The sequence below is a fragment of the Electrona antarctica genome (genome assembly GCF_951216825.1).
Source record: "Electrona antarctica genome assembly, chromosome: 13".
Taxonomy (NCBI): Eukaryota; Metazoa; Chordata; class Actinopteri; order Myctophiformes; family Myctophidae; genus Electrona; species Electrona antarctica.
Genome location: NC_136794.1, coordinates 21,512,191 through 21,537,685, shown reverse-complemented (window position 1 = coordinate 21,537,685; position 25,495 = coordinate 21,512,191). Strand labels below are relative to the sequence as shown.

General features: G+C 43.6%; 1 pseudogene across 1 annotated transcript in view; it reads right to left on the bottom strand.

Moving 5' to 3' along the window:
• The window catches only part of LOC306934883 (glycerol-3-phosphate dehydrogenase, mitochondrial-like), a 33,818-nt pseudogene that overhangs the window by 4,865 nt on the left and 3,458 nt on the right, over nt 1–25,495 (bottom strand). The window contains exons 4-12 of the transcript in view: nt 25,116–25,276; nt 17,635–17,799; nt 16,449–16,593; nt 15,401–15,592; nt 11,469–11,603; nt 9,375–9,532; nt 5,948–6,079; nt 5,737–5,861; nt 2,853–2,956 (exon numbers count right to left, since the gene is read on the bottom strand). The product of the transcript in view is annotated as a glycerol-3-phosphate dehydrogenase, mitochondrial-like (transcript). The remainder of the gene's footprint in view (nt 1–2,852; nt 2,957–5,736; nt 5,862–5,947; nt 6,080–9,374; nt 9,533–11,468; nt 11,604–15,400; nt 15,593–16,448; nt 16,594–17,634; nt 17,800–25,115; nt 25,277–25,495) is intronic.

Below are 25,495 nucleotides of genomic sequence, written 5' to 3'. Positions count from 1 at the left end.
CTCAATTAGTAGTGCAAGAGTGTTCTCTTACAGCAGCCTGTCACTAGCTGAATCTCTGTGTACAGGTAATCCATACACTTCCAATCAAATTGATGAGAATGGGCTTGAACTAACGAGTGGGCCAAATCATATAACGTCAGTCCTATTTGTTATACCCCAGTGCCTTGAGAAGCCCACTCATTGAATGTTTCCTCCAACACTTTGATTTGGTGATCAATTTCCAGGACTATTTTTCAAGGTGGGGTCCCTGAGGTGGTCCCCTAACAATGAATGAGTGGTTTAATTTAACTGTAAATCGATTACATATAAAATAAATTCTAACAATATTCAACAACATCACCACTAGGAATTATTTCTCATGTACAGTTTGACATGTACAGTACATGTACATTGACACACACACAGACAAAGAGACATACATACATACATACATACATACATACATACATACATACATACATACATACATACATACATGGAGCGGAGGCACCGCTCATAAACATATATAGTAGGGGGAAATTGGGTGGGGGGGACTCAGACTTTACGGGGGCCAGTTTCGAATTGCAGCTGACGTAGGTGCCCTTTGAGAGCGGTTTTGAAGGAGTCAAGGGATTCACATGGCTGTTGGTAGGGCGTTCCACATTTTGGTGGCATAGGAGCGAAATTCATTTAGTCCCTTGTTTGTGCCGAATCTGAGTTGCACATGGTTTGTTGAACTCCCTCTGGTGTTGTGGGTGTGGACTTCGTCGACATTAAGGAAGTATTTAGACAGGTACATGGTTATCTTGGTGGTGTAGCGAATCTTGTGGACCAGACCCATTGCAAGATGCTGAACTCTGTTAGGGCCTTCTTTTTTTTTTTTTTACCAGTGAGAAGATCCTGTACAGGAATCTTGTTCTTTGGTTGACTTTTTTTTTTATTACATTGGTGGCCATTTTATCACTGGAAAGATTTGCCTCCAGGATGGAAATCTAGGTAGGTAATTTCATCTTTTCGTGTGATAATATTGTCACCCACTCTAACCAAGAAGCCTTCTGCTTTCCTGAGATTACTATTTGATCCAAAGAAAATTGATTCAGTTTTTCCCAGGTGTAAAGATAGTTTGTTATCAGCAAGCCAGGTGCAGATTCTACTGAGTTCAGAGCTGAGGGCCTTTTCAACTTGCAGTTTGTTCCTGTCTGAGACCAGCATGAGAGTCATCTGCGAACAGGAACAAGTTGCAAGTGTTCCTTTCACCTCTATCTATGGTCTATGTCTATGGCCCTCAGCATAAGGATTCCCTTAGGAATCTTGAGCCCCGTTTCAAGACCAAATATGAGGCCCCCATATACCTATGACATACTGTAATTATTCTGTTGATACGGGCGTATTGATACAAATAGTTTTGACTGTTCGGTATTGCGCGCAGCCATTACTCTCGACAATTACGCAGCAACAACACCTCCTCATCCTGTCGTCCCTTCACAATAAAGTGTCTCCCCTTTACCTCCCAATGCTGTGCATTTTACCCAGGTTATTAACAGGAAATAGTTGTAACTTAACATCGTGGGAGAGAGCAAGGCAGCGAGAGAGAGAGGGCCAAGTGTGGCGGGGGGTTGACTGACCCCTGGCGGTCAGTCGGAGCTCGGAGGCCCCCCTGAGGGTGGAGAACCATTTCAATTGAAACTGGTGAAACACAGCAAAGGCCTCCTGTGGGATCACGTTACTGAGGGTTCGCGAGTGGTGGATGGCGTTACCGCAGTTATTATATCTCCCAATGCGGTCTCCCGATCGGCACAGTTGACATGCCTCGGGTTTATCCTTAAACGAGGACGAGATGAGTTGATTGCACATAACTCCAGAAAGACATGGGCCTACTGTAGATTACAGTAGCCTACCCACGTTGGGAGACTTCCCAGACAGTCTCTCCAATGCCTCTCTATGTCATGAAAATAGCACAGGCTGCGCGAGGGTCTCCCAGAATCCTGGCATGTACAGTATGCGCTCATCCAAAACACTGTTTAAATGGCTTAAGCATCTAACTCAACATTGTTTTTAATTAAGCGATTTTAATTGCTTGTACATTGGAAATATCCTACCAATTTCATATGACATGCTGCCCTTTACAAAATATTTTTTTCACATAATATTTATTAGTTTTATATACATTTTATGTCTGTACAGCCTGTCAGCTGGTCAGACAATGCTGCTCCGCTTGTCTACGACAAAAACAGGTGTAGGACAAAGCCTACGACAGCTCCCGACCTGGCGTGATATTTGGCGTGGCGTACGCCCAAGTTCAAAGTCAAGCTGGAATGATATGTCGAAGGTTGTGGTGATTCCGCCCAAAAATGGGCTTACATCGCATTGATAAATGAGGGCCTATGGTCGTGACGTTGTCCACTCATTTTTACAGTCTATGTCAGTTCCTAGTAATATTGTGTAACACATAATGTAGTTGTAACAGGTAATGTTAAGAGCTTAGACAACAAAAAATAAAATACATTTGCTTGACCCTCTCCCCAATTTCTTTCATTTTTTTCCATGACCATAGGAAACATGACAATGCTGATTTTGCATGGTTTGGTATTAATGAAAACAGAGTGATGTACTGTCTTTGTGATTGCATGAGAGTCATGGCGAGAACTAACATCTCAGTGTGAGTCTGAGTGTCATGGTTACTGAGCTTACTGAGCTAAAAGAGGCTCATCGGCACAATGCACAATGCTTCTATTAAAAGGAGAGGAATCTGAAACCCCTCTACGTCTCATGAAGACATACAAGCTGCTAATAATCCCACACGCACACACCCACACGCGCGCACACACACGCACGCACGCGCGAGCGCGCGCGCACACACACACACTATTCACCTCTAATACTCTCTGAACATCCTCTGTCGTGATTAAGCCCTTGTTTTCTTTGTCAAACTTGTGGAACCTTTTCATGTACCTGTCAACAGAAGCACAAGGCATAGCTCAGCGTAATCCTCAGAAACAAGGTAGGATAAGCACACAATTCAACTTTACACCAAGGTGTTCTAGCCTATTTAACCCATTAAAACCCGGAAAAGCATCTGTGTACGCATTAATTTATACAATGGCATCTAGCATGATGATTGGTTTCATTATTGTAACGCCCAAACCACACCTATGCATAATGTAACGGGTAGCGGAGGTGTTTGAGAGATATGGGCTCCATTTTCGTCACCGCTAAACCCCTTATCCCTAAACTTCTTTGCCTTTTTTTACTATTTTGAAAAACATTTTTTAATAGTTCAACAAGCCAATCTACATTGACACGTTGTGAGCTTGTAGACTGGCAATTTTAACTATTCAAAAATGTTTAGCAAAATAGTAAAAAAAGGCAAAGAAGTTTAGGGATAAGGGGTCTAAACCCCTTACAATGTATTTTATATAGAAACCCTGGGAGGGAGTGTTAACAGATCCAATGACAAACAAGTGTTCGCTAGTGTAATATAATTTATTTCATAATCTGTATGAAGTAATTATCCAATGAAGTGCCTTCATGCAACCTCAGTAAAGAAGAACAGCACGGTCTGTTTGCTCTCTCTGTGAAAATGGACCCTCAGGTCAGTTAAGTAAAAGTATCAAAACTGCAATGTAGAACTACTCCGTTACATGTAAAAGTCCAGAATTCAAAATGTACTTGAGTACTAAAAGTAAAAGTACAAAAGTATTGGCATAAAAATGATCTTAAAGTACTAAAAGTAAAAGTATTCATTATGCAGAATGTCTCATTTCAAGTTTACAAATGTCTACAATTTTTTTGAAAATAGCAATGCGTTGCGAATCGCGATGCGACGCATTGAATTTGTCAGTAGATCGGCTATTTTGAAATGGCCGAAATGTATATTGGGCTGAAGTGTTTAATGTAGGCCTATGTTTTGTAATAATAATCAAAGTAACTGGTAGTAACTTAGGCCTCACTCAGACCTTTGCAGCATTGCTGCATGCTTGTTGTATGAATGCTGTGAGTGTCATGGCCGCCCCAATGCATTTCCAATGGAAGTCACATGGTTTGAGGACTACATTTTGGGCCTGAGGCTGAGCTCACACAGTTAATGCAGTGCTCTATGCTTGTTGGATGAATGTTGTGTAGTGTCATGGCCGCCCCAATGCATTTCCAATGGAGGTCACATGGTTTGACACAACATTGTGTTGTATGAGGGGGAGGGGCGCAGTCGAAACACAGCTGAAAGCCATACAACAGACCCCTCCCCCTATGTTGTGTCAAACCATGTGACCTCCATTGGAAATGCATTGGGCGGCCATGACACAACACAACATTCATCCAACGAGCACAGAACATTGCATTAACCGTGTGAGTGCACCCTCACTCAGACCTTTGCTGCATTGCTGTATGCTTGTTGGATGAATGTTGTGTAGTGTCATGGCCGCCCCAATGCATTTCCAATGGAAGTCACATGGTTTGTAGTCCACATTTTGGACTACAAGCTGTTGTATGGCTTTCGGCTGTGTTTCGACTGCGCCCCTCCCCCTCATACAACACAAATGTTGTGTCAAACCATGTGACTCCCATTGGAAATGCATTGGGGCGGCCATGACACTACACAACATTCATCCAACAAGCATACAGCAATGCAGTAAAGGTCTGAGTGAGGCCTTAAAGTTTTCAAATAAATGTAATGGAGTAAAAGTACAATATTTGCTTCTGAAATGTAGTGGAGTAGAAGTAAAATAATTGGAAATTGGAAATACTCAAGTAAAGAACAAATACCTCCAAATTGTACTTAATAAGTACAGTATTTCAGTAAATGTACTTAGTTACTTTACACCGCTGCCGGTAGCTGACCATCAACCACATGACCATCCATGGTTCAATTCAGGCTGCAGACGAGTGCTGCACGTCTTTCCCCTTCTCTGCCCTTGCTCGAGTTAATCCCATTATAACATTTGAAAATATCAAAACAATACGTACGTGTTTGTTTAATTGTTTCTCACAAAGGTGATGTAAGGAATATGAGGCCATTATTCGAGTCTGAATTTAAGAAATATTATTAGGAGAATGACAGGAAGGGTGAGGTCCGATCTACAACTTGGCAGAATTGAACGACATCCAAAAGCACTGCTAGGTGAGATGCTATTAATAAAGCAATACAAACAAAGCTCCAGACGGGAATAGAAAAATCAAAACAATGCCTATTTAGTGCTCACGCAGGCACCGTGAATGGCTTTTGTGTGTTGCTTATTATTGCAGTCTCAGTGTAGCAACAGTACAGAGCAAATCTCGGTAATTAACCTATGGTAATGACAAAAGCCAATTTATGGCTCTTAAAGATCAAACGTATGTGGGTTAATGTGAGGTCAATCTAATGCATGTGCGAGAATACCAGAGCTGGAACAGCAATGGCTGGATGGGAAATCAGGGTTATTAGGAATGCTGCCAGTGGGAATAATGTTGTCAAAAACATCCATTCTAACTTAGACAATAATGTATAAGTCGGTGTTGGGAGAAGCTTTCACATCGATTGCATGTGAGCACGCGAGGAATATTGCACTGTTTAGCCCCATTCATGCACTACAACTTTGATCCTACTGTAGCCTACCTATATGGTGATCTTGATGAAGAAATTGTGTCAAAAGATGTAAAAGTTTTGGTGTCATTCTTTAATTAGATAGAACTGTCCTTATTGTATTTGGAACTTAGCAGTCTTCTTTATGAACAATGTTGGTGAAGTTTACCTTCTTCATGTGTTCACTCCATTCCAGTTGCCTCCCCATGAGCTTGACCATTCCTCCTCCGCTGCCTGGACATTCAGGAAGCCCAGTCGCGTCCTCCGTGCGATCACGTCAATAGCTGTGCAGTGTGCACGCATACTCCTTTATGGCATATTGAACCTAGAAACGACGCTACAGTCAGACAACCTCCTCCATGAACTCCCAACTGCAGATCACTCACATATTCCATGATTAACACTGCCAACCTCGCTCTCGATGTAAGGGAATTCTGACACAAGGCGCCTGCCAACGATGGGCCATCGCTTCCCGGTCACGTGGGCCATCTTGGCTACTTCGTAGGCCCTGCCTCCGTAGGTAGAGGCCAGATGTTGGGCCACCTGGACACAGAGAGAGACCCAACAGGCATTAGCTATTCAGCCAGACTCCGGAGCCCACTGACAGATCATGGCTCCCAGGGAGTTACGCTGCATTTAAATAGCACCTTTTGATATTAGATCAATACGACGGATTAACAGTCAAGTCACTCATGGGGAGATGCTGCGGGGAGACAGCATGCTTTGTCTACGATACATTCTGTGCCAGAGCTAAACAAAGAAGTTATTTCAATTCCAATGGTTGTGTTACTTTTTTCACAAAAGGTCAAGCACTGTCAAAAATATCAGCATATTGACCTTTTTAAACATTCCGGAAACACTGGGATCATAGATTATGCTTTATTCTCCCCTTTCTTGCCAACTAAAGGGTTAAAACTCATTCACACCAAGGTGCAGGGGGCTGAAACTACGCTTGTCATCTGCAGGTCATTTTACAGTTCATTTGAAATCTGACATGGCATGGACTGTCCTGTGTGATGTATGTATTGTCAGGAGGACTTCCAGGCAGCGCACAGTGACAGCAGCCTCTGTTAGCACTCGAGCACATCCTCTTAGCTATCAACACGCTAATTCACTCACCAGCCAACGTGAGCACTTGTCCCATCATTGGGATGTCAGGGTCCTGATGTCATTATTACCTTTCAACCAGTTTTACTACGAATAGCACAACAAACCAATGTAGCAATACAGAGAACCTTGACCTGGGCCCTATTGATATGCAAATGCCATGCACAAGTGATTCTATGTCAAATCATTAGTAGTGAATCAGGCGAACAAAATGTTGTAAAATAAATTGCCTATCTACAAGCTCACAACGCATCGCATTGCGTCATGAATCGACAATATTTTCTAAAACCTTGAAAAGTCAAAATAAATAAGTTTAAGTAGTCACAAAAAGTGTGTTTTGAAGATGGCAGAAAATGTAATATGGCACAAACAGGGCTTATAAATTGTATCTAAGGAATCCAGGGGGAAAAACATGTTGTTTGTACAACCTATTCGGTTCAAGAGTTATAGGCTAAAAGGTGAAGTGGGCTGTTGTAGCATAACCATGAGGAGCTTCTTCCTAGGCTTAGTGGGAAACATTTCTCAGCAATTGGGTGCTGCATTCATGACGTCATGACGTGTGGCATTTAGTGCAAAACGGATCCCTCCAGGAAACTTTTAAAGCCAATCGCTGGCACGCTGCGTTCAGGATTTGAGGCCTTTTGTCCAAAACGGGCCACTCCTGCTATGCACATCATGGCTGTGACAAAGGAGACAGCATGTAGTGCAATAGGAATAATTAACCCAAATGTGACAAAGTCATGTCATGTCTATGGTGCCTGCCTGCAGAAATGTAATACCACTCGCACGCTATTAAAGCAAAGCCGAATTTGCGCATATCGTACCGGAGATCAGCTGATAAAAGGGAATGACACCCGCCAAGCTGATTGGGTTGATGGAGGTGACTAAACACACCCATGACTAATTCAGGGCCGTTTTGCGCATGCCACGGTGTCGGAGAGCACATTTTACCTTCTTCATAATTGCAAAATGACATTTGCCACGCCTCCACCTCTTAAATTCTGTCATATTACATGGTGGAAAATAGGAAGTTCAAAATGGCACCCATAATGTGTACCGATTTGTGTGATGTTTATACTACATACATATATAACAGGCCAATGTGAGAAAATGTGTTTATCGCCAATCGCTCAACGGTGCTGGAGATTAGCTGTCCACAGACAGATGTATGAACACACACACACAAGGACACGCGGACGGACAGGGGTGAAAACATAGTCTCGGCAACACCTCCCTGCAGGATTTTGGGTCGTTCGTAGCTTGCACAGGTGTGCAGCGCATACGCACATGCCCACTAAGGCCGCACATAGCAGGTAAAGCGTTTCCAGAAAGCCTTAGTTGGCGACGCAGTGCACAGCCAATTTGGCGACCTTGCTGGCTTTGGGAAACACCACATGCGTATAGATTCTCTAGAGCACAGCCTTAACTGGCTTCGGGAAACAGCACGTAAGGCCTCCAGCAAACCTGTTTACCGAAAGCATTTGTATACGCACAACTGTTCTACGCAGCCGTTTGAAAGAGCGACCTGGGGGCGGTCGTAACACCCTTCGCAACGATATGTGTGGTGAGTAGTGACTTTCTTCATCTCATTTAAACTTTAATAAACTTTAAATAAATAAAAATGAAATAAATATCTCAGCATCATCTAGAGAACTTGCCATATTTTTAATATATGTTTAAGATTATCGAATCGCTTGTGACAGTCCGGTCAGGAAACGTCGGCTCATATGACTCCATGCGTCGGCTTCATTTTGTGTTGCTGTTTCCACTGTGCTCAAAAGAACGAAAATGAACTACCAGAATGTTTGTTTAATTTCACAGTTTGTATATATTTAAATAAGATGAAGAAACTCCCACTCCCTCCCTCTTCCTCCCCCTCATTCTTCCTCTCCCTCTCACTTTATGCATTGGAAGCTGCTGACAACGCAACATATGGGTAAAACCCGATGTGTACATAATATAATGTCACAGATGATCCGATCATCTTAAAGAATATTAAAATTATGCCAAGTATAGCTACAGTTCGATAGATGATGGTGAAATAATTTAATTACAGTTTGTTTAATTTAGAAGTTTTTATAGTTAAACTTAAGATTAAAGCCCCCAAAGCACAGCACACAGAGAGACTGAGAATTGCTAATAGCCTACTGTAGGTGCCATACATACAGTAGCCTCCTGTAAGATGTCCATGCACGCAAGCAGTCCATATACGTTTGGATTCATGAATTAAATATAGCGTTGAGGTGTCTCATGTTGGCAATAAATGTAGGCCTATATGAAAACACTAAAAAACACATAATGTCCCAATTATGCAAGTAAATAAAATAAAATAACATTTGATTGTGGGTTAATAGGCCTACATATTAAAGAGGTTATAATCGGCACATCTGCACTGTCTCTCTCTTTCTCAATAGAAAGTGATAGTCACTCGACCATATTCTCTCTCGCATTGAGACAGAGAGAGAGAGAGAGGTCTTTGGGCAGCACAACTCGCTATAAAAAAAAGAACAAGCAAGATTATATTTCAACAAGATGTCTGGAGTGGAATGAGGAGCTGCAGCTCTGCTAATCCCTGAATCTCTGTGAGGAATAATGATGAGAAAAAAGGGGTAAAACAAGGGTATATGTGCAGTCACAGTTACCAATACAACAGTGCTTAAATCTAGTTAATTGACCGCACGTAAGCTCCCTGCGCAGGTTCTCTTTGATAAACGCGCCCAATAACACACTCCTCCACCTCCAGACCGTAGTCCTGCACCAGTCGGATGTACATGGTTGGTGTCCAGTCTTTGGCTCCCTCTAGCATGAGACCCACCGTCCTACTGGGGCCCGGAGTCAAACCATGGGCTTTAACGGCTGCTCTGCCATGGAGCGATGGTCCATTTACCTCTTAATCCATATTTTAAAAATAGCAAATATAGATACACAAGATCAACATTTACAAGATCAGATATTTTCACTGGTTTTGAAAGTTTTTGAATAATTTCAAAAACTTCTTCATTTCTTTTCTACATTACCGCCCGACCCGGCCCAGCCTGTATGTATGAGGCCTATTAACTCAGAGCAAGGCAATTGTCTTTCCAACTTGCTACAAAAATCGCCCAGGGTTCTGGCTAGGCAACCAAATGTTTGGGGCGCCCGCTGGCCTAGCGGTTCAGGCACATGCCACATATAGGCTCTGGCCTGACAGCGCGTCGCATGTTCGAGTCCCGTTCATGATGACCTTTGCTGCATGTCTCTCCCCGTCTCTCCCTCCCTCTTTCCTGTCAATCTTCACTTACTACTATCAATTAAAGCAGAAAAAAAACGAAATGTTTGCCAAATTCTCCCATATTTAGTCCTGTAGGCGGCGCGCATGAGCAAACGGGTTTCCGGACATGGTCTGATGCAATATACATCACAAATTTGCGGCACAGATCTACAAGGTAACAACGCCTCGCGACTTCACATGCTGTTAGCTTCAAGATCTGTTCTTTTTCCTCATGCTTTCAACAACGGCCCCTCCCCTTTTCACTGGACATACTGACAGCTAGACAGTTCTTCCCTAAATCGACATCATCGCTCTATGGAACTGCTTAGTACCAACAGGAGAAAAGAAACACTCAACCCACTACCTTATATTCTGCATATTATAACTCACTGTCAGTGTCGGCAGGGTTAGTGGGTGAAAGCGAGACACACCATATGAAAAATCTGAAAGACATGTTTTGTTTAATGAGTATAGAGATACTGTGCACCGATTTGCGTGATGTTTGGACAAAATCTGTAGGAGTACTGCCAAAACATTTGTTTTGCAAAAACCTGCCTCCTAGTGGCGCTAGAACAGGCCCATGTGAAGAGTTTGGGGCAGAGGTTCTGATCTGGCATCAAGGGATGTGTGTGCATGCAGTTTCGCTGCCATCATGCCAACGGTGCTGGAGATTAGCTGTTCACAGACAGACGCACGGACGGAAGGACGGATGGACAGGGTGCAAAACATAGTCTCCATCAAGTCTTGCGGAGACAATTAAAAGACCAACTTTGGATATAACTTGTGAAACTACTCTAGCAATCTTGCCAATAATACAGATGTCCAATGTACTTAGATAATTTATACAATGTTAAAGTCAATCTATCTTCTGGGTGAATGTATCTTCTGTAGATTTAATTACTTTTTCCTTATTTGAAAGTGGCTGCTCTGTTGGGGTAAAATAGGCTCTATTGTATATTGTAATTATGAAATGGCAGAAACATTATTTAATTCTACAGACATCATTTTTACTATCACTAACAGTAGGCTGATCATTAAATAAGCAAAATAAACTTGTAATATACATTTTAATCTTGGCTCAAGAGCGGGGGGGGTGCAATTCTGTAGAAGTAATATGAAGAACAAACACATGGACAAACGGACAGACAGGGGCAAAAACATAGTCTATGACCTTTGTTTGTCCGACCTGGCGGAGACAATGACATGCCCAAAATAGGTTGAACTGTGTTTTTAACACTACCAGACACTGGTTCATGTTTTGCTAAAGTCATTTTCAGAACAGGGATTTATTTTATCATATACCCTGAAGAAGGCAACCTGCTTGCCGAAACGTTGGTTTATTAAAGTTTCTAGCATCGTGTGCTACGAGCTGTGTGTCCTCTTTTCTTTAGTCAGAACAGGGATTTATAACAGAGGTACACACAAAAGCACTAGCATCCAAATGAAGCCTTTGTCTAATATTATGCTGCTCGTTCAGCACAGTTAATGGGATATAGGGGATTTAAAGGCAAGTGAGTTGATAAAACATAATTGTGTGTGCGTGTGAAATGAAATGTGAAACATGAGCAGACTAACCCGCAATGGTAACCAGGCCACTGTCATTGATGTGTACAATGTGGCCCCTGCAGATAGACTGGGTGTCCTTGGAGTTGGGGTCTGTGACCAGGGGACGGATGCCACTCCAGGCTGCCAAAACGTCCCCTCGTCTCACTGCATCACACGGAGACAACGGGGACACGCATCCATGTGAGAAAATGAAAACACAACTGGGGTGGGTGGGTGGGTGCAGGAGTTGCTCGCTCACGCACGCACGCACGCACGCACGCACGCACGCACGCACGCACGCACGCACGCACAATCTCTCACATGCATGTGTGCAAACATAAACACACATATTACATGATAGACACTCGTGCACAAACCAAAGTAAAGTGTGATGTCTATTTCTTGTCTCTCTTTTTGCAAGAGCCAGAAAATACAGTTGCAGCTGTCTCTTTTCTTCTGCAATCCAGTTGTTTTATATCATAGTGACATATAAATAATTAAATATGAATATGCTGTAATGTGTCGATTGAAACATACCTGCCACTATAATGGGGCGGTTGATATTTCTGAATAAAACAGTGACAAACTTGTTACCAAAGGGCAATATTTAAATTTATGACAGTTGATTAGCTATGGGGTGGAAAGCCTCACATGGGCAATAAAACGTGCACGAATTAAGACAATGCCCATTTGTGGCTGTACACAGTGAAAGTTATGCATGATAAACAGTCTCTTGGGCTGCATTAACCTTGGGAGAACTGATAATGCAGTGTTACAGACCGGTTTTTATGGGTGAACTAAATCACCTTTTTAAACCTTTCCTACGAAAGAAAAAAATAATAATATAATAAATTATTAATAATAATAATAATAATAAAAAAATACATATTTTCATAAAGGTAAAATTGCAAAAGTAAAAACATTTGGGAACCCTGGGATATTTATGGGCTCCCCTTTTCTGCAGTCCTCCTGAACTGTTAGGACAAGGACACCAATGGAATACAACACATACTGTATGGTATGAGCACAAGAAAATAATTATATCATTTTTAATAGGAAATTATTACAATGGACAAAGGAAAGACACGTTTTCTGGGTGACTTAGTGCTTTGTGAGGAGGAATATAGGATTTTCTAAGACAGAAAATATTCAGGGGGGGAAAAAATGGTTTTCCATTCTTTGATTCCAAAAACACAGTCAACTGATGGCTCCTTTGTTCGGCTGACTCACGATCGGGGAATGACACTGTGGTGCACTGTGGAAAGATTCCATCACAGAGAACAAGAAAAAGAGAGTCTCCGAACAAAAAGAGCCCAGTCTTTAAAACCCGCACCAGCCCCAGTCACACTCACAGACACACAGTGCTAACGGAGACTATGTGTGCTGTAGAATCCTCAGTGTTCATTTAACTCTGAGAGTACAAATGGAACCAGAGCCCATTTGGTCCATTTGTACACTCGGAGTGGGTCCATTAATTTTCGTTCCATTTGTACACTGTTGGAGTTAATTTAACGAACACTGGTGATTTTACTCTGTGTGTGTTTGTGTTTGTGTTCGTGTGCACTGTGCATGTGTGTGTGACGGAGCGTGTGTGTGAGATGCTGGTGTCACTGTGAGAAGCGACGGCGACTCCTCTCCCTTAAGGGGAGGACTGGAGGAGACACTGGGCTGTCCATTTGCCGGAGGTGTTACTGCCATGCAACGTGACAACCCTACCCCATCACCCACCACCACCCCCATGACCCGAAAAGCGCCCCCCCAGCCCCCTCCTCAGACGGATGAGTGAAGACACCGGCCCGGGCACAAAGGACCACAGGCAAGGACGGAGTACCGATGGCAGAGTCCCCCCTGTCCGGCTTCTTGCTCCGTCATTTCACACTTCTGTCTCCCTCCTCCTGCTCCCCTCCTCGTCTCTCTCTCTCTCCTTCTCTCTCTCAGGGCTGCAGGGCCTTGCTGCTCACTTTAGTGACCACAGGACTTTACCAGGGTCTCGCCCAGACATACGCCACATGTCACCCCACTGCCCTGGAGCCCACCACACTGGTCTGAGGTCTGAGTTGGAGAGCTGCTGTGACACACATCCGCGCGTACGGTGCACGCACATGCACACACACACACACACACACACACGCGCGCACACACACACACACACTCGCTCTCTCACTTCCCTTTCCCCTCTCTCACTCTGATTTTACAGTGGAGGATATATATATATGTATACAAATGTCTGTCTGGCTGTCCCAGAGCTAATCTTGCAAACCGATCAGTGGCAAATGTCTTGTGCACACTGCCAGTTGGCCAAGGAATTACCTTCACGCACATATATAAAACACATATTTTATATATTTTTACAAATATTTAATTGAAATTGTATTATCGAAAGTCAGGCTGAAACCTTGCCCAAATACGGAGCCATAGTTGGCCATATGAAGTCCGAGATCGACATGGGAGCCAAGCCATTGTCTAATTTTATGTCCAGCTATCTGTCCATATCTCTCACAAACATACACAAAATCATTTCCATGTTCTGTACAGTACATTTCAGATGAACTATGTCATCTCACTCCCCCCACCCTTTTAGCATATAGAACACAGAGCTAATATTGAGGAATGTAGAAAACCCTTATGGACTAATCTTGTGCTGAGTACAGCCATGATAATGATGATGGATTAGAAATAAGACGGCGTATTGGGATTACAGTGCTATTAACTGGCCAGGGGAGGCGGACGAGGAGGCAGACCGGTATCAAGCTAATCAATCAAATAATCGGGACAAGCCCTTGTCTACCAGAAACAATTAGACCACTTCTCCAAAAATCAATAGCCCTGCATTCTGTTTAGATACCCACTGGTCACTCATTCAATAAAGCCTCCCCCTCCCCAAGCCTGCCAGTCGTCAAGGCCATTGGAGGCTCTCCAAGAGGGAAGGAAATACATCAAAGAGGCTCCAGGATGGCCTCATAAAGATTGCAAATCGAAAACAATATAATTTAATGTTGTAAAGTTTTTTTTCCCTCCCTCCCTCCCGTCCACTTGTTCCTTAAAACATGTCTCATGCGAACAGACCGGTGGTTCCAACCGGCGGGAGCTGACGGACGATGTCTATTTTGTCTTAAGTGAAGGGACGACGCAATCTACAGGAAAACAAAAAGATGGAATCAGGGTGGGGGGATAGGGTGGATATAGTGGGGCTCAAAGTTGCTCAGAGGAATAGTGGTAGTGGTGGCAGTGTCTCCTGGTTGCTGTGTGCCTCCCCATACATAATTAAAACAGGAATTTGTATCTGTCTGCACTCTGTGGCCTCCTGATAAATTAATATCTGGTAGAAGTCCTACACAGCCATCAGATTAGCTCATTTATTTCTGTCAGCTGCTTGCTCCATCAGCTATTTGTAAATCAGGGAATGGGGGGGGGGGGGGGGGGGGGGGGGTTGGGTGGGGGGTTTGGGGGGGTCTGTTTTCTAGACGTATATTTATCGTGGTAAATGGCTGTTATGAATTAGGCCTGATTCCCTAACGTGTGCCGTAAGTTGTAGGCGCACACTCAGTGATGACTCATTTCTTTCTTTTCTGTTATCTCTGCCTGTGAGAAATGCTCTGTTAGTGCTCTGAGGTTAGCTGTAGCCTAAGCATAACTCCCTGTCCCTCTATAACCCCACATACACAAGATGGACTACAGGCCTGTATTCATACATGGCACGTGACAGCCTCCCGTATGAGGTAAACTTGTAAAGGAACGGACAGATACTTGTCGATACACAGTCAAGAAACACTTAACCACTTAAGCGTTTAACACAAAAATGATCTACAAGCTCATAACACATGATCTTGTAGATGTAGATGCTGTTATTTTAGCTATTTCTTAATCCAAAACATAGGGACACGAAGAGGACGTTAATGTTGTTAAAACGAGGTGTGTGTGTGTGTGTGTGTGTGTGTGTGTCTGTGTGTGTGTGTCTGTACATGTGTGTAGACTGAGGAAGTTGCGGACCTCAGTGAGGATGAAGTTGATGTCGTCCTCCGAGGGAACAGGGTGTGGCGTGATTTCTGTGGGTGTGTCCGTCGTCCCGGCGATGGTCATCCTCTCCCAGGGCAGGAAGAAGATGACGCGTCCGTCGTGAGTGGCCGGGTCCAGCAGCGCCCATGTTGTCGGGACTATAGGTGTGTATGTGTGTGTGCGGAGGGTGCAAGGGTAGCGGAGGGGAGCAAACAAGAAGACTGCATTAACCTTTGGTCTGCCGGTGGGGGGGTGGGGGGGGAGGGGGGTGCATGAGCAGGCTGGCTGGTGGGGGGGACACCCCATAATCAGGCTCCTGTCAGCGCTGTTTCCAGGAGATTAATTCTGCTGGTTTCAATTCCAGACACCGCTCCCCTAGCCTTGGCCCGGAGTGCACATATTGTCCTGTTTAAAACACATGCACAGGGCGCTGACTCAATTTAACACACAGGAAAAGCAGAGGGGGAGAGAAGTTGGGCTGGGGGGGCTTGAGTCGTGCTTTAACCCCCCCACCCCTGTGAACACAAATAACAAGCATCAACGTGAAAGTAGAAATCCCAGATCTAGTGGAGGCAGAAAGTCCATTTGCACTCTCTGCCACGGGAAAGTCAGGCTAGAGCTCTGTTTAGAAACCTGGACGTAGTGCTATAGGTAAAAATGACATACAGTACTAGATGACTTCCTGATTTAGGGGATCTTGATTCCGCCTGGAATCAAACCAACAAGAGAAAGAAAAATGTCAGGAAGAAAAGACAGCATCAACAGAGGCTCTCGGTAATGCTGAGCACTTGCTCATGTCGGAGCGAGTCATATGGGGGGAGACAGTTGGACCAGCCAGGACCTGCCTGGTTGTTGTGCCCTGAACTGTTGCCTGGGTCTGAACAGTTTCTACTGCCGCTGGCTAATGAATTGATCAGGCAGCAGCGCTAAGGAGAAGCAGGTGATGTGTGTGTGTGTGTGTGTCAGAGGGGGGGGGGGGCAGTGACAGAGACGTAGGGGCCCATCGTTAGTTACCTGTAATAGCCCGGAATGACGATGTGCACCCCGGCACTGGGCTGACAGATGTTGGGGTTCGTCTGATCATCCATTTTCCGTAGCACGTCCGTAAAAGGTCCCGTGGCATTGATAACACATTTGGCTCTGACATCAAATTCCTGCCCTATGAAAGAAAACAGCATCAATCACCAGGGGCTATTCATCTGTAGCTGGTGACAAGCTGGATTATTAATTTATCAGCGAACCAACCCCCCCCCCCCCCCCCCCTTCTCTCTCTCTCTCTCTCTACCGTAATAGAGTGGCTTGAGTGTGTCCATGGGAGACTTCCCAGGATTGTAATTAATAGGAAACAGACATACCTAATTTCCCTCTCGCCTCTTTGTGTCACAGAGCAGCCCGGGAGCCAGTGACTGAGGGAGTCTTTTGAGAGCGTGGAGGGGCAATGTTTGTTAATGTGATGCTTGATGTTGACGAGCTAATGTTGTATAATGGGGATGCATATCGAAAGGTAGCACAAGGCTAGTAAATGATCTGTTTTGACAACAAGCTGAATGATGGACTACCCTTCCAAATTTGACTCTGGTGACACTGTCAGTGCGGAGTAAGGGGGAAAGAAATTGAAACAAGTTTGTCAGATTTTTTTCCACATGAACTTGCGGCCCACATTTTCTGTGCGGATGAAGAAAACAAGGTAAAAAAATTAAATATAAAAGTGCTCTTCAATTCATCCTCACTGTCTAAGCCCCTTCTCCTTATATGAGGCCTCCCTCAAAGTGCGACATCCCCTCAAAGAGCAGACTACCATCTTTAAAAACATCAGGGGGCAGTCGTGTATTGAGATCTTCAAATCTTGGTTATTCATGAAATGTTTCAGAATACTGTCTCTCTCTCCTAACTGCTTTATTCCTCCAAAGCCACCCCTATGCATGACATTTAAAAGGTACGTAAGGCCATTTGGAGTACGCTAATTCCACCTTATGTCCCTCCCTACCCAGATCTCTAGTAGCCCTCTGCGCCATAAAATGCTTATAAAATATTAAAAGCCCCCTGCATTAGATGTGCTATGACTATGTGCAAAATAGCACTGATTAACGGCGCTTCCTTTGGAGGTGCGGGGAGGGGGACCCCCCGTTGTGAGGGGGGTCGAGGCGAGAGGGAACAGAGAGACGGGGGGAAGAGAGGGGGAGATGAAGGGGGCTTTTACCTGTGATCACGTCCCTGCAGCGTGCTCCGAAGACCCGCTCGGTCCCCGTCTGAGAGTCTGCCCTCTTCAGTAGGTGCACCACTTCAGTGTAATTGGCTATGGCAGCCTCGTACCTGGCAGCAGTGAGGGCGATGGCGAGGTTCATTCGAGCGTCGTTGTGCTGTCCTGCAGCGGGGGGACAGGACCAGAGCAGGGGGATGTGAGTCACCCCGAGCCTGTGACTGGTGGTATGGAAGTGTGTCGGAACCGATATGTCACATCTGTCCCTGTCACTTTACATCAGCGGGATGGCTGCTCCGGCCACACAAGGAGCAAGCGCACTTAAAGCCACAGCGGCCCTTTGGCCTGAGCATGGGGGTGGGGGCTCGGTGCACCCTCCCCTCTTCCACTAAAACCACCTCCCCTCCCCTCTACCCTCTACTGTACTGGGAATGGAGAAGCGGGAGGGGGGACGTTAGGATAAGGGGGTGTGTTTCCTCTGGAGAAGGTAGAGGATGATGGCATTTGGGAATGTGCATTGAAGGAACTGGGTGCGTGTGTACTGTGTGGGGCTGTCAAATGTACCAAAAGCAACAAGGTAGGAATTAATAAATCTGTCATTTGATAAACGTGTGACTGTTTTTGCACACAAAGACTAATCAATAATTTGCTACCTCTCTCGGCTCCCTCTTTCCCTCTTGGCTCCCCTCTCTCTCTCTCGGCTCCCTCTCTCCCCCTTTCTCTCTTTCAGCTCCCCTCTCTCTCTCTCTCGGCTCCCTCTCTCAGCTCCCCTCTCTCTCTCTCTCCCCCCTTCTCTCTCTCAGCTCCCCTCTCTCTCTCTCGGCTCCCTCTCTCCCCCCTTCTCCCTCTCAGCTCCCCTCTCTCTCTCTCTCTCTCTCCCCCCTTCTCTCTCTCAGCTCCCCTCTCTCTCGGCTCCTCTCTCTCTCCGCCTTAACTCTCTCTCTCTCGGCTCCCCCGAGTCCCCCCTTATGTCTCTCCCCCCCTTCTATCTGCCACTTTTGTATAACGGGTGTCCGCTATCACGGTGTGGCACACCCATTATGCGATGCTCAGCCAATCACAGTGCAGAATGACACCCTCCAGCCAATCACAGCAAGCATATACAGTATATATATATGTGTGTGTGTGTGTGTGTGTGTGTGTGTGTGTGTGTGTGTGTGTGTGTGTGTGTGTGTGTGTGTGTGTGTGTGTGTGTGTGTGTGTGTGTGTGTGTGTGTGTGTGTGTGTGTGTGTGTGTGTGTGTGTGTGTGTGTCAGTGTGTCAGTGTGTCAAGGAGTGATTCTTTCCTTTCTTTGTTTTTTCAATGGAACCAGGCCGGGAGGAGGCCATTAATTAACAAACTCTTTGCAGCTGAGCCTCTGCCTTTAATGTGCCGATATCATCTGCTGCTCAGCTGCATGCATGCTCTGTGACTGTCCCACTGATTTCAGAAGTCAGAACAAAAGCTGCAAACTTTATCGTGTTGGATAAATGCATTATAGCAACATTAGGCTTATTATTATCCAATGTTGCTGGTTGCAAAGTAATCTATAATATTAACATCAAAACAAAAGCCTATGGGAGAAAGGATCGCTTTAGGTTATTCTATGAAGTCCAGAGGTAAGTCATTTTGGTTTGTCTCTCCCCCGTCATCACGTCCAAACAAGTTTCGACTTGACTTCAACTTCCACTGAGTCGTTAATGCCCTAATGTATATATATATTAGGGCCGGGACTTTAACGTGTTAATTGAGATTAATTAACTACAGAAAAATTTACGCGTTAAAAAAATTAACGCATTTAATCGCACCTTTTTTTTCACCGCGGAACGTTTCTCACTGGGCGCGTTTCGATACTGAATAGGCTGCTGCACGCCTGGCCTGCGCAGCACCGCAGCAGCAGTCCACTCACTACACTACAGCTCCGTCAGTCAGACAACAACAAATCCCAAACGAATCGAATGAAGAAGCCTCTTATATCGCTTTTGCTCAGTGGATGGGACATTTAGATTTAAAAGCTATCGGATGGACGCGTGGATAGCAGCATGGTTGTGTGCAATGTCAGAGGGAAAGGATCCATAAGCCATATGACCTCCATGCTAGCTGCTTCAGCTTAACATGTCTTGCAGAGTACACCGGAGGCTTGTAATCGAGTCCCAGCCCTAATATATATATATATAGTCGTTAATGCCCTATATATATATATATATATGGTACAGTATTTAATGAATGATGCAGTGCCGTGGCCAATTGGAACACGTGCCCGCTGGGTACGGGCCGCTCAGAACTCATGCCCATTCCGAAAGGCGCTGATTGCTTGGCCCTGGGAATTCCTTGTGTGTATGTCATATACATAGATACATACATAGAGATTTCTTGAATTTACAGATTATAGATAGGTGTTGAAAATAACTGTTCCCAGTCCTCCCAGCTTTACTTTTCAATACATCAACGTGAAGAGAGAGAAAGCTATAGACAGTGACTGGTCTACTTGTGAAGCTGAAGATCCGGAATCCATTTAATGAACAGAGGAATCTAGTTTCAAGATTTATGGATTAATCCCTCCTCAGCTTTAAAATACCAGAGATCTATATTCAGAGTCACAAGGTCGCAAGTTTTGTAATTTAAATGAAAGGGTCTAAAAGGTGACAAATGAACAAAGCCCAGTTTCATTAGGAAGTGATCCTTATGTACATCTGTGAAGATTTATTGCTGGACAATCCCTTGGTTCAAAGTGAAGAGAGAATAGAGATGATTAATCACTTTTAATGTTGGTGTCTCGGGTGACTTTCTTTCTATTTGTTATTGCCAGGGAAGTTCAAGTCCTCATTGTTGGCTGGGGAGAATGTTGCTACTTTGCAGGAATGAGCAGGGTCTTTTGTGCCCTGATTTATTTTACATTTGAGCGACTTGAGGCAAGCTAGTTAGCTAGCTGGTGGGCTCTGCTGCTTAATGCTACCACATGCTGGAAGCCATTCTGCCACTAAAGAAAAAAAGAAGAATTGCAAACAAATGTGGAAAAAACAAGGAAACAACAGATTTAAAGGCCACATTTTAGAATGAATTACATACAAGAGTATGCACCCTGCCATGATGTATTAGGGAGACCATGGAATCCACTTCTTCATCTCTGTAGGGTGAATGTGACCATTAGAGTATGTGGCAAACTTGTGCTGCGCGTGCGTTCACGCACACGCACACGCACACACACACACACACACACACACACGCTCATGAGCGGCTAGGCACCAGTAGGCAGTGCATGATCCTTCAGAGATTGCTGAGGCTCACAGTGACCTTTGACCCCATGATTCAAAGCTATCTGCTGTGAATGTGTCACAGATTGGCACCGGGCACCGTGCTGGAGCATTATCACTATGTTAAATGTCAGGAATTCCAGGATTAGTCCGATCATGGGCCCTGGGATTTATGAATGAATTGCACAGTAAGGCTATAATAGCCTGACACTCTGACGAAGATAACAATAATGATGATGATAATTATCATCAGCAATTAAAAGCCCAAACGGCCCAATGATGTAGCAGAGCTAAATGAGCATCAAAGCTCCCTGGAGGAGATGACATGGGAGAGGGAGAGGAGCCCCCCCTCCTCTCCATGCTCCCACCACCACCACCACACATTTACAGCCTCCTGGAGGTACAAAACTCAGTGGGGTGAGAGGAACTCCATGGCCGGACAAAATGCTGCAAAATGACAATAATGACAATGAATTCCATGTCTCCCAGTCATATAGCTAGAGATGCTTGGCTGAGCCGACTCATCCGATTAAATTGTTACAGGTACAGCAGGAGATTGAGTTATTATCCCAGATGCTTCTGTCAACTACTCACTCCTCTGTTGGAAAGGAGGGTGCATAAAAAGGGTAGATACATTCGCAAAAGAGGCCATAACACTCCAAAATAAATCTAAAGGGAAGCCATACTGAAATTAATCTTTAAATGATTATACAGTGTACATATACCATGCAGCAATGGCATTTATTAACAGATACAGTACTGCAGAGTATTAAAGAAAGGATATTTACTGATTCAATAGAATACATTTATTTCATTACATTTCCATGAGGACATTTAGCTGTGTGACAAATGATAGTGTCGCCTGCCTCACAACGACTGTTGTCATTTCTTTACCAAACGGCATATTTGCCATGTCTAGATTGTCTAAGGCTAAAGGGTGTCTACACGTTGAAACTATCTGACCATGATGGCTTAAAGAATCCTGAGGAGATGAACCCAAGCAGTCAAAGCCCCATCCCCAATGAAGAAGGTCAGGATAGAAAATGTCATCGCCATAATGTTCCGCAGTTGCATATGGGGGGAGAAAAAGGGGGGTATGGTGGGGTAGGGAAGGAGCACAGCTTGTTTTGTATTTCATACACTCTTACTTTGTCTCACTGATAAAAGAAAGACATAAATTTACTATATCAATTTGATTGTTGGATTTTTTTTTGTAGTGTACAGAACAAAAAAAAAAGGCAGGAAAACTGATATAAAACCAAACAAATATAAATTACTCAAGCATAATACCGCCTTTTCCCACTTAGTTCTGCTAAGTAAGTAAGGTTGACAGATCACTGCTCAGATAACAGCCTTATTCCCCCAGAAATATGTTGCCTTTTTGCAGTACATGGGAATCCACATGTCCAGAAATGCTAAATGAAGTCTGACAGATAGCCTAGAGAAACAAAGTTGTGAGTTTGCGGCTATGAGGGAGACCTTGAGTGAACAGGACATGCTATATACACCCTGGCTAACAATCAACATATGCTTTGTTTTCCTGATGCCAACATGAGGCACACATAGCCTGGGGAAAGATGGATCCTGGGACCGTTTGGAAAGCAACCCCTACTGGCTATGTTCTGCTTTAAACAATATGGTTTCTAATTTATTTATGCTCACATAGCCGGCGCGGCAAATTAAACAGCCACATAAAACATACAATATTTCACTTGGATGTACATATTAAAGAGCATATAGCTATTAAAGATAATTCAACATTAGGGAAGGAGGATATTAGAAACTATATACTCTCTCTCTCTTTCTCTCTCTCTCTCTCTCTCTCTACATATATATATGTATACATATATATATATATATATATATATATATATATATACATACACCACACACACACACACACACACACTAGGCTCTGCTTAAAACACTGTATTGTATAATTATAGTTATAAGAACAAAAAATGCAATAATAACACATTATTAAGCTTTTTATAATGACTTCAAGTAGTAGTAGTAGTAGGTGAAGTATCATACTCCATAATTACTGGTCTGAGTGACTTTCTTTTGGCCAGGACCATAGTGTATTGAAATTCTCATAGTAATACATAGTAATATAAGGATTTACAAACACAATATAATAGATTATAGCAGTGGTTATAATACATAATACATTATGACAAGTATGAGCATTATAATATCAATATATAGCAATAAGGCAATGTCCAGTCATGTCTAGCAATTATGTATTACTTTGCAAGTAATATAATACTTGACTTGAAGTAATTCTAAAATGCTTTATATTGTGTAGGCCTATATTGTGTTATTGTGCGTTTGTGTATATTCAAATGTATTATTATAAGCATGTTTACAAGGTATTATAGACATGAGCTTCATAGGACATATTACGAAATATTTTAAGTTTATAGAATTTTACAGATAAAATTCACTGTGAAAAATAAAAAGATAAAACTTTGAACACACAATAATGATTGAATGTCAGGGGATATTAATACAATCTGGGAATACATTTCTTACCAAGAATTTTCTTCACCAATGTGTTTGTAAAGGTGTCTACTAACATATCCCATTGGTTTATATTCAACCACTCTAGGGGAATTTTTGACAGCTGCTGAAAGTTGGGGTAACATAGAACCATTATAAGGCAAAATGTTCTAAATTTCATTATGCTTTAAGTAGCATGTGACGTGTCAAACTAGGGGATTTCATCATTCTGATGCATATTTGGGCAAGTGGCTATGGCCAGTGGCTATGGCCAAACTAGGAGGTCTATGGCCAAACTAGGGGGTTTTCATGATTCTGAATCCATTCCAAGCATTAGTTTTGCACGAAAAACACTCCTTGGGCTTAAAAAGGCCATAGCCGTCATCACAAATGTGATGAGGTCAGCACATTTGGGCACATTAGGGCAAGTGTCTATGGCCATTTTTAGCCCAAGGAGTGTTTTTCGTTCAAAAAGAATGCTTGGAATGGATATAGAATGATGAAAACCCCCTAGTTTAACACGTCACATGCTATTTAAAGCATAATGAAATTTAGAACATTTTGCCATATATTGGCTGTTGATGGTACCCCAACTTTCAGCAGCTGTCAAAAATTCCTCTAGGGTGGTTGAATATAAACCTTAGAGTATATATGAATAGAGACGGCACCGGATTTCTCCTCCCATCCACTTGCATTAAGTTGCTCAAAAGCGCATGAGGCGATTTCACTCAGGAACAGAGTGCATTCTGGGATATGGATTGGACCCATATAGTGAACGCGCTGACCGTCGACTATCATTGCACGCGTTCACGTGCGTTCACGTATGAAACAGCGTTCACGTGTCATCATGAACATGCGCAATGATAGTCAACGGACCAGCGTGTTCACGATTTGGGTCCAAACTGCAATACCAAATTCGGCCACTATGTCCATTTCGCCTCAGGGTTTCCTCCGGGTGCCGTCTCTATTCATATATACTCTAAGATATAAACCAATGTGGGATATATTAGTAGACACCTTTACAAACACATTGGTGAAGAAAATTCTTGGTAAGAAATATATTCCCAGATTATACTGATAATACTGATAATATTCCCTGACTATCATATGTGCCCGTATTGTGATACGTGTTGTTTGTTATTGACTAGACCTTACCCGTTCTGAATATAATATGAACACCAAATTATGTACAGTGTGGATAATGCGATGTAATTGATCACATTACTGATTGGGAGGAAATTGTCCTGTCTCGCTATAGCGCACGTAGGCTACGCTATCGCAAACATAGCGGATTTATCCCCCAAAAAGCATGTTCTTGCAATAAACGTTTTTAAATTCCACATTTGCGGCGCCCCCTATGGATGAAAATGTAATTGCTTTGGGCTCTGCGTTGATTAAACCACCCTCGACATGTGAATACAATTTGGGGTGGATTGGACATTCCGTTCATGACTTGTCATTTTGTGTGAAACCTACGGTGCAAGAGTTATAAGGCAAAATGTAGTGGGCTGTTATAGCGCCACCATGGTTTCTGAGAGAAAAAGACTTGATGTAAGTCTATGGGAAATTTTTATTCACTAATAAATTAAGTAATAATCAACAATCCTCAGCCAGTGAGGTGCTAAGACAGTGTTTCAGACAGACAGACAGACAAACATTCATTCATTCAGACAGACAGACAGACATTGATGATGTACATATACAACCTGCATAACGTTTAGATTCCACGTTGCATGGGGGCTTACCGTCATAGTAAACAATGGCTCCCACCAGCTTGTCTTTTTTCAGCATGGAGAAGAGTTCCAGAGCTTTGTTCTCGCTGAGGACATAGCTCTTCAAACACTGGGCCCCTGCCACCAGGTCGTACATCTTGATCCCTGCCCAGTAATATGGGAGCTGCCACCACCTGGCAATATCACCCAGAAAAACACTACATCAATAGCCTAAGCAAGACACATTGGTGGGTGATGATGCTAGCACAGTGTCATATATGCTGTATTTTTCCATTATGATATAATTTGCACCTAACTTCTTCATGACGATAAAAAATAAAACTTTGTTTGATGACAGGCCTGTACAGGATGTACTGAACTCTGTTTGATTGATGTCAGCTGGTGTCAGGAGC